The sequence below is a fragment of the Channa argus genome, chromosome 19 (genome assembly GCF_033026475.1).
Source record: "Channa argus isolate prfri chromosome 19, Channa argus male v1.0, whole genome shotgun sequence".
NCBI classification, from domain to species: Eukaryota; Metazoa; Chordata; class Actinopteri; order Anabantiformes; family Channidae; genus Channa; species Channa argus.
The window spans coordinates 1,631,444-1,645,454 of NC_090215.1; positions in this window are offsets into that span (position 1 = coordinate 1,631,444).

The following is a 14,011-nucleotide window of genomic DNA, read 5'->3' on the forward strand; positions in this document are numbered from 1 at the left end:
TGTCTTCTTGGTGGAGAGTTAGATGAGAAGACTGATACGATTCTTATATACTGTAATTCTATCTGTCATGAAGCAAATAAGCCATTTTCACAAAATGTCAAACTATTGCCTTATAAAAAAATGGAACAAAATCCTTTTTTCTACCACAATGAATAATGCTAATATGCTAGACATAGATAGTCAAATAACAAAACTAAACATTACCTAAAAGAATTAGTGTTCATAATATAATAATGATTAAAACAAAACAACAGCAGCCGAGTCTCAGGCTGGGTTGAAGGCCAGGGAATAAAAATGGGTTTTCAAATGGACAATGAAGAGGCTGCCTAATGTGCAGAGGTAGGGCATCCCGTAGTTTAGGCGCAGCAACAGCAACGCATCTATCCTCTGTAAGGTTCCGTTTGGACCTGGGTACCTCCAGGAGGAGCTGATCAGCTGACCTGAGGGACCGGGAAGGACCAAAGGGAAAAAGAAACTCAGCAAGCTAAGGTGGAGCAAAACCATTTAAAGACTTAAAGACGATTTAAAGGATCTTAAAATTAACTCTAAAATGCACGAGCAGCCAGTGGAGAGACGGTAGAATAGGAAATATGTGCTCCCTCTACCTCACCAGGACACGAGCAGCAGCATTCTGAACCAATTGAGGATTTGCAAGGGAAGACTGGCAAACTCCAAAATACAGTGCACTGCGGTAATTCAGCCGAGATGTGATGAAATCATGGTTTACTGTTTCAAAGTGCTGCCATACAATAAGTTACTTCACTTTTGCCAGCTGCCTAAGGTGGAAAATAATCTAGACTTCACGACTGCATTAATTTAGTAATCCAATTTAAAATTACAATCCACCTTAAACTAACTATTCCTGCCCTTGCGACTACTGAGTGTCTGGATCAGGTGTGTGTTTAGAACCAGAAGCTGGAACTAACCATTTTAGGTGAGGGGTGAACCTTTGGGTGAGAGGAAAGACAAGGTGAATCGGTATCTTCCAGAGTCTAATTGACTGCAAACACCTTTTTCAATTAATCAGAATTAGAAACTAAACAGAGCAGGGGTCCTCGAAAACTGGCATTGAGAACCCCTGGACTACACTGGTGCATCACATACAGATGCAAAAGGTGACATTCGCAAAGGTTGCATATTGTATTTAAATGAACATTACACCAGACATGTTGATAAAAAGGGGTATGTGAGTCTTACCAAACACTTTGAAGCTTACAATCTTTAAAATATCTTTAAATTTCTATCTTTGTTACATTTTGAAAACACCCAATAATCTAACCTGATGCCATTAAAATTCATGGCACGGCCTCCTCACATACCACCCAAGGAGGTATGTTAGGAGTCAGGGGGTGTCTTAATCATGCCGAACAGTGGGGAATGCCTCAGAGCCCCTCTCTGTTAATGGCAACAGCAGTGACAACAGGGGAGGGAGGGGTCAGCTGAAACTCCAGGCCCTACACTGTAAGTCGGGGTTATTATCTGCAATTACTCTGATTACTGAGTCCCTCATTTGAATGACTAAGGTGAAATTCATTTATTCCTGGTATTACTTCTAAACTGACTGAGATCGTTCACTAAAGAGTCAACGAACAAGGCCCGAATAGAATCTGTTTGGCAAAGAACACAAGATAATGTGATCATAGAAGCTGCAGTAAAAATGTTATTAGCAACAAAACTCACGTTAGCGTATTTTACATCCTCTGTGGAAAGTGTGGCCTTGTTCGTAAATGATTTGACTAAAACACAACAAAGCCCTATTGCATTTAATGAATGCACTTTCATCGCCCTAGTTATGCCATCTGTGAAAGTCAAATTTCCAAATAGATGGTTATTGCTAATTCTCCCTGCGTCCTCAGACAAATATTGCTGCTAGGGAGCACCATATCTAGTGATCAATCACATCACCTCTCTGAACCTGCTATGCAATTTATTAAGTGCTGAACAAATGGGCCGGAGCAGGCGAGCGGCTGTTCCCAGGGCCAGGGAATGTAAATCTAAGCAGAGTAACAAATTAGTTGGACTTTGCTCCTTTTTCCTGCTTGCATAGTAAAACTGCTGGTGGCAATGCAAAACAACCTGAAGTAGACATTAAACTTGCAAAGGTTATAAGAGGAAATTTGTATTTGTGGGCAGACAGCCAGAAGTTGTTGCTGTCGGTGCACTGTAGCGCTATTAGGTAAATTGTGCTCTGCAGTAATTTTTCTACTTCAGTTTTAGCTGGAAGAACATTTTCTTTTTTGTTATCTAATTACGTTTTAATTATGACAAAGCTCATCTGTGTTCGTGCACACCAGGAACAACATGACACGATTGTTTACTCGTCCATACATTATATGTACATGTAAGAGGAAGCAGAGCATAGTATTTTTAGAACATTAGTGATTAAAAAAGTTGAGAAGAATGAGTTTATGTAAATAACAATGGGCCTGTCTGTATGTATTAATTTTAACCCCCCATGTCCACAATTATCCCGAGTCTTCACGCCTTCTATGGGTGTTTAAGCGTGACTTCACCAACTTCCAACTTGCTTTTGATAGCTTTAGTTTAGCGTGTAAATCTACAGTAAGGGTTTTAAACTTTACTCTGATTTCCCTATGTTAAAATATTTGTCTGCTTCTAGCAGAAAAACTCCTCCAGATGACATCACCCGGAGGAGTTTTACGTAATTAGGAATTCAAATGATGTCATGTTAAGGAGCTTTGGAAAAGCGGGTTAACCATGATGACAACGAGATGACAGAATCGGATCTAAAGGTTCCTCCAAGTGATGTCATCAGGAGGCTTTTTTCAGCTTGAAATCGAGAGATATTTTATTGTAGGGAAGTCGGAGGGACGTTTCATGGCATTCATATATTTACTACCTAAACTACAACCAAAAAAGCAAGTTCATATTGAAGGCGTCTTTTAAGAGGCTTTGTCAGTCTGAAACAAATGCATTTCATATGTTAGGAAATGTTGATATCTTTAATTAATCTTTTCACATTGTTCTGATCAGCGACAACATTTATACTCTGGAAGTGGAACTATGAAAGACTAAAACAAAATACAAATTAGTCCAGGAAATAAAAACTAAGCTGAAACTAGTGAAACCACTAAATATATACAATACAATATATCATGAAAATAAAACCTGATTAAAAATTAGAAAACTATTACTTTATTACTATGAGTGCTATGATTATTATTATTATCAATATTGTTTAACATTTGCAACCAACCAATTTAACTGTGACTTGGGGGAGCTGCCAAATTACAATAAATAGGAAACTGCAATATTATCAAGCAGAAAATTCTGATTCTGATTGGCTACAAGGGCAAATCTGCTTTTAGAAGTGAATATCTCTGCAGTGCTGCCAGTGCTGTTCTGTATCTGAATTGACAGGATGTTAGTTGACAGCACTTCTTTGCAATAAATAAATAAAGTTTTGGAGTTGCAAAAATCTTCTAAAAACATTACATACTGTAGCTTTAATAAAGGTTGTAAGAGTTGGCCAAGTGGTGTAGGACACACACGTGGGGAAGCAGCAGTATTCTTCACCCAATGTATCATTTTTTTACTGTGAACCAGAAAAACAAAAAAATCAAACTGTTGTTCTTTTTGTGTGGAAACCAATACACACACACACACACACACAAAAAAAGCCTGAAACCGGACGAAACAAAATAAAGACAAAAATGAAACTCGACAGAGAGAATAACTAAGCTAGGCCCATCGCTATTGGACAACTTGCTGCAGGTCTAAATCTGAAATGCAACAAACAATGGCCCCTAGGAGCTTCTGCTTTGGGCCTTATATACCAGAAGCCCCTTTTACAAAGTCTAACCACTACTAACTAATAACCAATTAAGACAATCTATTATGTCTTTTCTGTAGAAACTCCTTCAATAAATTATTTTAATTTATCTCACCTGGGAAAGTCAACAATCACCCCGGTACGGTACAGCCTGCTACAAAGAGCTTTCAAACCACCCACTTCCTGTTTGACAGTGTGGACCTGTGCCCTGTTGATGATGATTTTAGTCCTCTTTGTTGAATATGATACTCGTGTTCCCTCCAGGATATTGCAATGCGCTCAGTAAAACAAAATCAGTGATTAATGAACCAAATTATTTATGTTACAAGCCCAAATATTCAGACATTACTTCACAATTTTTGATTTAGGCAAACAATTTGACTTTTCTTTATCAATCCAGACGGAGAACACAAATTGCAATAACCATTATTATTTGTTTGGGTACAATTTTGAGACATAATTCAGCAACAAAGACAGCGGTGAAGAATTTAGACAGACTGAGCTGGTGTGTGGGCAAATCAGGAAAGCAGGCGGCTCATCAGTATTTTTTTCCCCCCAGTACTCGTCATGGATAGAAATGGCATCACAAGTTTCTTTCAACATGAATACCAGCCTCATACCAATGCTCCGACCCAGTCGTGAACTTCCCAGTATCTTCAGCAAACAGACGTCCCCAGAAAATGACAAAATGTTTGAAATCCCTCTGCTAGATTTCCTCTGTGCAATATGAGAGGAGCAGGTTTTTTTTCCCTCCTTCCCTCAGCATTAACACTCCCCAAACCTCACCTTTTATCTAGTCATTTAAAATTCATAAAGTGTGACTCAATGATTACTTTTACACATATTGGCTTTGACCTCCTGTCGCTTAATTATCATAATGCTACGCTGAGGAGAATGAGCTGTCGCCTTCTCTTTTGTGACACTGTAATTGCATTCTTAATTTTGGGAGGTGAGAAATATTGATACGGCAGCTCAGACCTGATATCACGAGTTACATTGTTGTGTCGATCTCCACTAAGAAACAAAGGCAAGGAGTCAGCCTAGTGGTGAAAGTCTACCTGAAACAAGAGTTTGCACATAGTATTGTTTAACTTGTTCTAGATAAGGAGGCAAAAGGTTAGTTATTAAAAGATGATTATTGTTTCCTTAATGTCACTGTTACACATTATGTGAGGACCTCTCTGTGCATGTCCTCTGCAGCATCATTTAAAGACCAGTTCATACTTTTCATGTTTGTGTTTCCCTATTTGTGCAATAGATTTCATCATCTCCCCAGTCTGGACGGACTCCTGTTGGATGATCAGGTGTGTCTGTGCGGACTGTAACACAGGTTTACTAGGGCTGCGATGTGAGATGTCTACCTGTTACACATGCTGTTTAATTTTTTTCACATTGTTGTGATTGTTTGCACAAGTTTCCTCCAACAGTCATGCATGTTAGGTTGATTGGTGACTCTAGGTTGGCCATGGTTGGAATGGCTGTCTGTCTGTGAATGTCTCTCTGTGTTGACCCTGAGATAGACTGGACACCTGTCCAGGGTGGAGCCTGCCTCTTGACTTTGACAGCTGGAACAGCCTACACATGGCCTGGAGCAGGAAGGTAGAGCGGTCGTCCACCAATCCTGCAGTTGTTGGTTTAATTCCCAGCTCCTTCAGGTATTAAACTAAAAAATTGTCCTTGTGCAAGTTGTTAAACCCCAATTTACAATGTGGCCTGAGTAGGTAGCGAACAGTTCATGACTACAAGAAGTGGGCAGACAAACATCAAATCCCAGCACCCAGATATCAAAAGGGTCAACATGCTTGGGTCAACATCCACTATGCTTGGAGAGCAGGAAACTAGCCCCCCGCTTCCTTGAACCTTTTCCTTTTTCTAAGATCATCAACCGCTAGCAGTGAAGTTGCGCCTCCCAAGACCACTTAAGGTTCATCTTACCTACTTGGTTTAATCCCAAGCTCCTGGGGTCACATGGCTAATTCTCCTCGAGCAAGACACCCAAACCCCAACCTGGTTGCTCCCAGTGAGTGTTGGCCAGCTCCCCCATCGTTGTGTGAGTGTGCGTTTGATTGTGAGAGCGAATGGGTGAATAAGAAGCAGTGTAAAGTGCTTTGAGTGCCAATAGGTAGAAAAGATCATTTACCCCATTTCTTCTGATTTGCTACTGTCCAGGGGCCAATATCTTTTGTAGAATACGTTTGTCATGTGTCCATGTCCACATCCCCAATTGTAGTATAAACAGTGTGTGTGTGTGTGTGTGTGTGTGTGTGTGTGTGTGAGTGTGGTGGGGGTACAAATTTCTCAGAGAGTGAATAGCTAGTACAGTATGAACGAAGCTTAACCAGGTGTTCACACACACAGATGCAGCTTATTTGCTGAAGCAGAGCCCAGCTACAGCACGTGTTGCACTGAGTACATTATTTAGATGCTTTGCTCCGAATGGGCAGCTGTTTTCTGAACGTCTGCCACCAATAAACACCAATAATAGTGTAAATTGACATTACATAATTGATAAACACAGTCATAACTTTACAGGAAGGTTATTACTGTTAACAGCAACAGTAATAACAGTAATAATAGGTCTTCCAAGTCCCACAGTAAACTGACTCGGTTAATTTCCCCTGTTGCACAGCTGGGCTCCTGTTGCGTCTGTAGTGCACAGCAGGTGGTTCTCAGCAGCACAGCTGGCTCTCCACCGACAGTGACTGGGCAGCTGTTGCTTGCCAGGACTTTTGTAACTATGTGTGAACACTTGGTAAGACTGGATCTGAAATCATGTAGTCACTGCCTCTTATGGAAAGAACACTCATTAGTTCACTCATAATTTCAGACACATAATTTCCATAGTGTCATCTCGACAATAGTACAAACGTTTAGTTTATTAGTAGAAGGTAGTGTCCAAACTTTCTTTAATTGTGTCATTTTTGATATTAAACACACATAGACAAAATAACAGTAACCAGCAAAACAGTTTTTCACCAGTCATGTGTTGGAGGTTCAATCTCAAACTCCACCTGTAAGTAACTAAGTGTCCTCGAACAAGACACGGAGCCATAGATGGATTAATTCCTATGGAAGGTGCAAAGTGGTTTATACAGTGAAAACGATGTTCATCCTTCCAGATTCCACTCCACTTAAATTTCCATTTTACATGTACACAGCAAGCTCACTAGTGACCTCCTCCAGTTGCCCCTCTCAGCTCCATGCACACATGAATTGGGATAAAATAATTCAATCGTGTGGCACTTTAACGTTTTCCAAACCCAAATTAAACAGACTTTAACAATGAGGCTGCACTGTCCTGTTAGTGATCTCATCTGCGTGGCTTTTGTTAAGCACATGTTCTGCTCGAGGATGCTGACTAGAAATCTGGTTATACGTATACACAGTGGACGAATCAGAGTTCTCTGGTAATAAATCTATGTGGGGAAATGAGGTCCCCCAACCCGATTTTGAAAACCAGCTTTCCTGATTAAGCCGCATTTAAGATATTAGTTTTTCTGAGAAAGCCAACTGTAACCCGGTGCTTAAGTGCATGGAAACGCACTGTTTAGCAGCCAGAAAGAGGCATCATTGGGCTGTGAATGGGCTCTAATAATCAAGCACTAATACTTAATGTTTCTCCCAGTAAACTACTTATCCTTTGTTCTGTTGAAGTTTAATTCAATTTGACTGCTTATGTAAAAAGTTCCTATAATAATGTATTTATATGATGGCCATTACTCTAGTGTTCACCATCTAAACATTTTCTCTTCCGACCAGATATCTGAATCCTGGGTATTTCATTGAGTCATGTTCATAACTACAAATTATTTTAGTTTCTGTTTTTTCAGCGGCATATCCAAGTCCTCAAACTGGTGCCTCTTAAAAAAGTACAGCTTCATCAGCAGCATCCATCAGTAAATCCCATATAACCTTGTCAAGGTTGCGCTTCAGAAGATAACAAGATTCTGTTGTGATACTCGAAATGTAGATAAGAACTATACATTTTATAATCAAATATTGATTTTAATATTTTATTTGCATCCTGTTTTCAAGTGTGTGATATCAAATTGACTTTGCAGGAAGGCAAAAATCTGAACTGGGTTTAGAGCTAAAAAATGTCAATAAAACAACATATTTGATTTATAATAATGAGTATTAATTTTATTGAACTCATATAAATCCCTTTTGACCTTTGTCACCCAGAAAGCAGCCAGCCTTGGGTTTACTCACTGAATCCCTGTGCTGTTTGTTCTGTGAAATGCACATCGATTAGCCAGGACATTAGCTTAATGCCACAAAGTGTTTGGTAAAGGTCTTGTAGGAGATATTAAATTTATCTGACTTATCGGGATCACTAAGATATGAATCACAATTACTGTACGCGTCAATGATCTTTGTTTATTCATGTGTGCGGTTCGATGTTTGATGAATGAAACATTCTCTACATTAGTCAATTCACCACCCAGCCACTCCCACCTGGCAACAGCCATCTTTTATTCATTCTGGCATCTATTTTGGCCTTTAACTTTTTTTTCTCACCTTCTTCATCTCAGACTTTATATAGACTTTGTAAAGCAGCAGATTTATTTACTCTTCAAACCCCTAAATGACATTGCTCCAGGCCCAGCATCCTTGTACTGTAGCTTCAACAATATTGGTGTGTGTGAATATATGAATTAAAGGCAAAGTTGTAAAGCAGTCTCAAGCATGTTAAAAGTGTGTTTAAAAAGAAACTACAGTTACACTTTATAAATTAACATTTTCAAATTTTCCTTGTGCATAAATAAAACTTACACTGTAAACACTAGTGTTATATGTCTCAAAGGAAACCAAAGGGATCTTAATACTAGTAAAACCGAAACAAACAAAAAATTTTAAATTGTCTTATGGAAAGACAAGATTTAAGGATTATTTTCTCTCTTCTCGTGGAAAAAATGGGCTGAAATTTAGCAAATGCTTGTGCTATTTTCTTTAAATAAGGCTGCAGGTCAATGTGTTTCCACATAGCTGCCACATTGAGAGGGGCAGTGTGCACTTACGCATAGCAACAACACGTTAATTAGTTAAATTCCATTTCAAAGCCATCTTTTCTGTATTGCAGACACGTCAGCTTTTGCTTACAAGAGACAATGGCCGCATTTACATGTACCCTGGTTGCAGTTGGGTGTCTCAGGAAAGCTGAAGTGCCAGGCATTTGGGAAACGTGGTTCCCGAAAACGGAAAAGGGGATTAGAGGGAAACCGGGTTTCACAAGGTAAATTTCTGTCAGAGAATGCAGATGGCATGTTTATGCGTAAGCGGGTTTCTAATTGGCTTTCTCCAACTGCACATGTGCTTAACAACAGGTTGCCATGGGGTGCCCCATAGGACATTATTCAGAATTATCCTCTAACGACACATGTGAAAGTCAAATCATTCACATACTACAATGAAAACCACACATACATACAAGTAAAATGCTTCTCTGGTGTTCTCTGATGATTCTGCAGTGGTGGGGTGTATCAGTGGTGGTGAGGAGGAAGAATACAGAGCTTAGCTGACAGCTTTGTGAAGTGGTGTGGAACAACTCATCTTAAATGAGTTCAAAGAGATGGTCGTGGACTTCTGAAGCACTCAGCTAAAAATGGCCAGACACAAACTACTCGGTGTATTAAAGGGTTTAATGGGGATAAAGATGAGAACAGGCAATATGATGAATGAGGTGATAGAGCTTGCAGGGATTCCTCCGGCTCACTAGATGGTGCAGTAGCCCAGATTTGCTTCCTAGGTACCACATAGCTGGGCCTGGAAGGTGCGTGCGTCTCTCGGGTAGAAGGGAAGGATGGTGGAATAACCAGGATGAAGTCACGGCAAGATGATCTCCCTCCATGTCAGCGTTCTCCACGTGGCTTGGAAGAAAAAATGGGAAGAATGACAGGGAAAGAGAGGGCAGGGCAGCCAACAATAGTTGGTGGAGAAGAGCGGGAATGAGTCAGTGCGAACAAGTTCAGTCTCACGGAATCCAAATTCAGTCACACAGAATTAGTCCACAACAATCAGAATGATTCAGAAAACCAAACACCAAAATCCAGCCATCAAAGAATTTAACAGAATCCAAATCTCAATTTCCAGAAATATACCAGCTAGGAAGTCAGAAGGCAGATGGAGGCCGAGGTTTCCAATGAAGGCCAGAGGCAGAGTCCAGGGTATACAGAAATAGTCAGGCTAACAGGGATTTAGGCAGCCAGATCAAAACTCACGGTACCACGGGTTTGAGAACAGCAGGCAAGTCAGCAGGCAGAATAAAGTCTGGAGATACACTGTAGAGGAGCAGACAAACTGGCAAATAATAAAGTATCTATCTATCTAAATATAAAAGTGTATCATAACTCTAAATATCGTTCTACCAAAGTCTGGTTAAAGCATCAGAAATTTAACTTTTTGCAATGGCTGGATAAAAACTGTAGAAGGACTTGAAATAGGCAGCTCATGGAAGGAAGCCAACCCACATGACTGAGGTACAGCTGTTCTGTGAGAAGCAAGTTGAACTTGTTTTTGCAAAAGGGCATCACACTAATTTACTGAAGGAAGAGGTTCACTTTGAAAAAGTTAAAATTAGATACTTTTTCAGAAAATAAAAAGTTGAATTTGTCATTTGTTTAATTTGTTTCCTTTCATTTAGTTTTACGATTTGCATGAAAATTGGATCAGGCTTTGTCATATTTATTAAATTTTATTATTAAATTCAAGTAAATTGTAAGTAAAGTACATTTACAAATCGCTCGCTCCAGCGCCTCATTTTTTCTGATTGTTGCGGTCTAAAATGCATCATGTTTCCACAGCTTTCCAAAAGTTATTGTGGATGTTTTTATGATTTCAATTGCAAGGTCGTGCACAATTTATGGGACATTGGTTGAATTATTTTTCACTATCATACCATTGTGAATTCCCGGAGAAACTGACAAGTATATAAAACATAAGCAAAAGACACAGCAAGTTAAAATGCAGGGTTATTAGTTAGTGCTAATAAAAAGCAAGTATCAGAAAAGGTTTAATTTTTTTGTGGGTTGTAAATAAGATTGTTTACACCAGGGAATAAAATCTATGCTTAAACTTTATTCTTATTTCTTCTTTAGTGGTTGATTTAGGAGCTATGATCAGTTCCTGCATTAATCACATAAGGACAGGTTCATAAATAGATGATGAGTAGGAGCATGTATTGTTTTAATAGCTGCACACATGGAATATTTGATGTAAAGAGTGCAGGAGGAGGGGGAAAAAGAACTGCTGCTCAACATAACCAGGCGACATTGGGGAAACGGTAATGTAGCCTCCCTGGGTAGATGCAGTTTATGTCGAAACAAGACTGTAATCAAGCACAAAGACAGGGTCTAATTATTCCTCTACCTCCCTGTCTCTCAGAGATCACATCACTGCTCGTGAATAACAGGCATCATGGTGGCCTGTCTCTGTCAGGGGCAACCCTCACTCTGACAGAACCTGGGTTACACACACACACACAGCGGATAGTACTGTAGGCACTGTGTGATACTCAGGGATGCAATAAATGATAAACCTCTGAAAGCCCAGTATTTTTATACCACATAGGTGAATTTAATACAGTATGCATTATATTAACTATCAAGTGGGTGTTAATTACAGTGTGTAGTAAAGAATGATCACTTAAGGTAGTGACAGATTTGGGTGTTGTGGTGCAGGCGTATTTATGGTCTATTTGAGTTTCTGGGTTGCTGTAAAATGGATCAAATACTTTAAAGTTAACTGCATATCTTGCTTCCAGCTGTTTCAGGTTCACTCATAAAATCTCAAGTTTAGCTGCATTGTGTAAAGGTTGTTTTAATTGTATTCTGTAAGCTTTTGGTCATTTGTATGTAAGTTTTTGTAGGAAATTCAAGCAAAGATTGTGTTTGTAAATATTCACTAATGCAATTTGAATTTTGTTGAGCGAGAGACATCTTTAACTCAACCTCTCCAACACCGAAGTCCTTGTCTTCCCAGCCAGACCTTCGACACAACACAACATCAGCATCAACATGGGATCTACAGTGATTGTCACCACTAAATCGGCCAAAAATGTGGGGGATCATCATCGACGACCAACTGAGCTTTAAGGACCACATCTCCGAAGTCTCTAGGGCTTGCAGATTTGCTCTCTACAACATCAGGAAGATCAGAACCCACATCACGGAATAAACAACCCAACTCATTGTACAGGTGCTGGTCATATCTCGTCTTGATTACTGCAACGCTTTGTTGATGGGGTTACCGATATCCACAATCAAACCCTTGCAGATGATCCAAAATGCAGCAGAAAAAAATACATTAAAAAATTCCTTTCTGCTCTTTCTCGCACTTGCATCTCGTGAACGATGAACACTTTTCTGATTGGACTTTGCTTTGATGTTTTCTCCTTGACTTAGATTTTTGCTGCCTCGTACCTCACTTGTAAGTCGCTTTGGATAAATGCGTCTGCTAAATGACTAAATGTATATGCAATTTAAAACTTTATATTTATGGGCTTTTGGAAAAATCCGTAGAAATTGGGGAGGGTTACGTCAAGAAGGGCATCTGGCGTAAAAACTGTGCCAAATCAACATGCGGACACTGTGGCGACTCTGAACTCATGGTATAAGCCAAAAGGACAAAAAAAGAATAATAATAAATAAAAAAAGAATAATCAGTAGATGCATAAATTCATCCAATATGTGCTTTTCATCGGGGGCAGGGCTGCTTTAGCAACGTGTTTAGTAAGATAGCCCAGGCATCGCCACGTTTTGACATCCTGAGTCATTCCCAGGCCGGATGAGATAAACTATAATCTCTCCAGTGCATTCTGAGTCTACCCTAGGGTCTTCTACACAATCCCAGCTGGTAGAAGACACCATTGGCCTAGACATAGAGCCAATGGCTGTTTCCAAAATCAGCCCCCACTCCCTATATAATGTACACTAGGTAGTACACTCAATAGTGAGCAGTCAATTGATAATTTGAACACTTATCGTTGTCACGTTGTGTCATCACTAAAACCTGTTTTAATCATTCAACTGTAAATTTCTCATCGGTAAAACGGGGAGCATTGCATTGTGGGCATTGTTCTTGTTAGCAGAATGTAGGGTTCATGCTGTGTATTCTAGTTTTAGTGTTGCATTGTGGGATACTTTAAGTGCACTTTACAGTGGATCAATTTACACACAGATTCTGACACTACTACAAAATGACGAACACACTATGTCGTGAGTGTGGGCTGATTTTAAGGCACAAACACCACTTTTCATCTCATCTGTTTCCTACTCAGCTACAAACCACCCCTGTGCATGCTGAAAGTTGCAGTTTGATGAAGCAAATAGTACAACATCATCTGCAAAAAGATGATTCCAAGGTTGCTCCTTCAGATTGAAAAATACAGTATCGTCCAGCATATTTTACATTTAATCAGACAGAAATAATAATGCATTGCTTTGGTGTTTGGTATAGTATCCCACATGTAAATGTTTGTACAGACATGAGTATTGATGACATCTCCCCATAAGCTGATAAACAAATACACAGATGTACACACACACATCCACAGAGCGAACACTCCCCCCGCTTCCTCTTGGTGAGATTGATTTACCTTTGTGTCCCAGGTCCGTCGTTATCACTGGCCTCTCAGACAGGCCTGCTATGATAGCTCAGGGAAAGTGGGACGGAGGTGGCAGCAGGCGCATGATGGAGAAGAGCTTATCACAGATGGAGAGATCAATCATTCTTCCACTGAGAGGGAGAGACAAGGAGCGTTGCTTTGGTCTCTTTTCCTTCCTACGGTAAACAAGTGGTTCTCACTGTAACATGGTTTTACAGCTTTTTGTTTTATAGTTAAAACTGTTTATGAGCTTTTGTTCAAAGTGACCTATAGAAATCTGATAAATTCATAGTCATTTTCTCAGACATATTCTAGAAAGAGTTGATGTAAATAACACGAACAGCCGCCGCATTTTTTTTTCTTGTACATTTTGATAAAGGGAAGTAAAAGAATCATATTAAATGTATGTCTTCAAGAAATCAAAAGCTTATTTTAGTTATTTTAAACTGACAACATAGACTGTTTATTCACTGCTCTTCTTATTGATTCATTTTGAACATTTCTTGGTAGATCTTTGAGCAAACATGCCAAATATGTATCTACAGGCAAGAAAAAACTAAACATAAGCTTGTAGAATATATTTTTTTGTCTAAAAATAAACAGAATATCCTGAG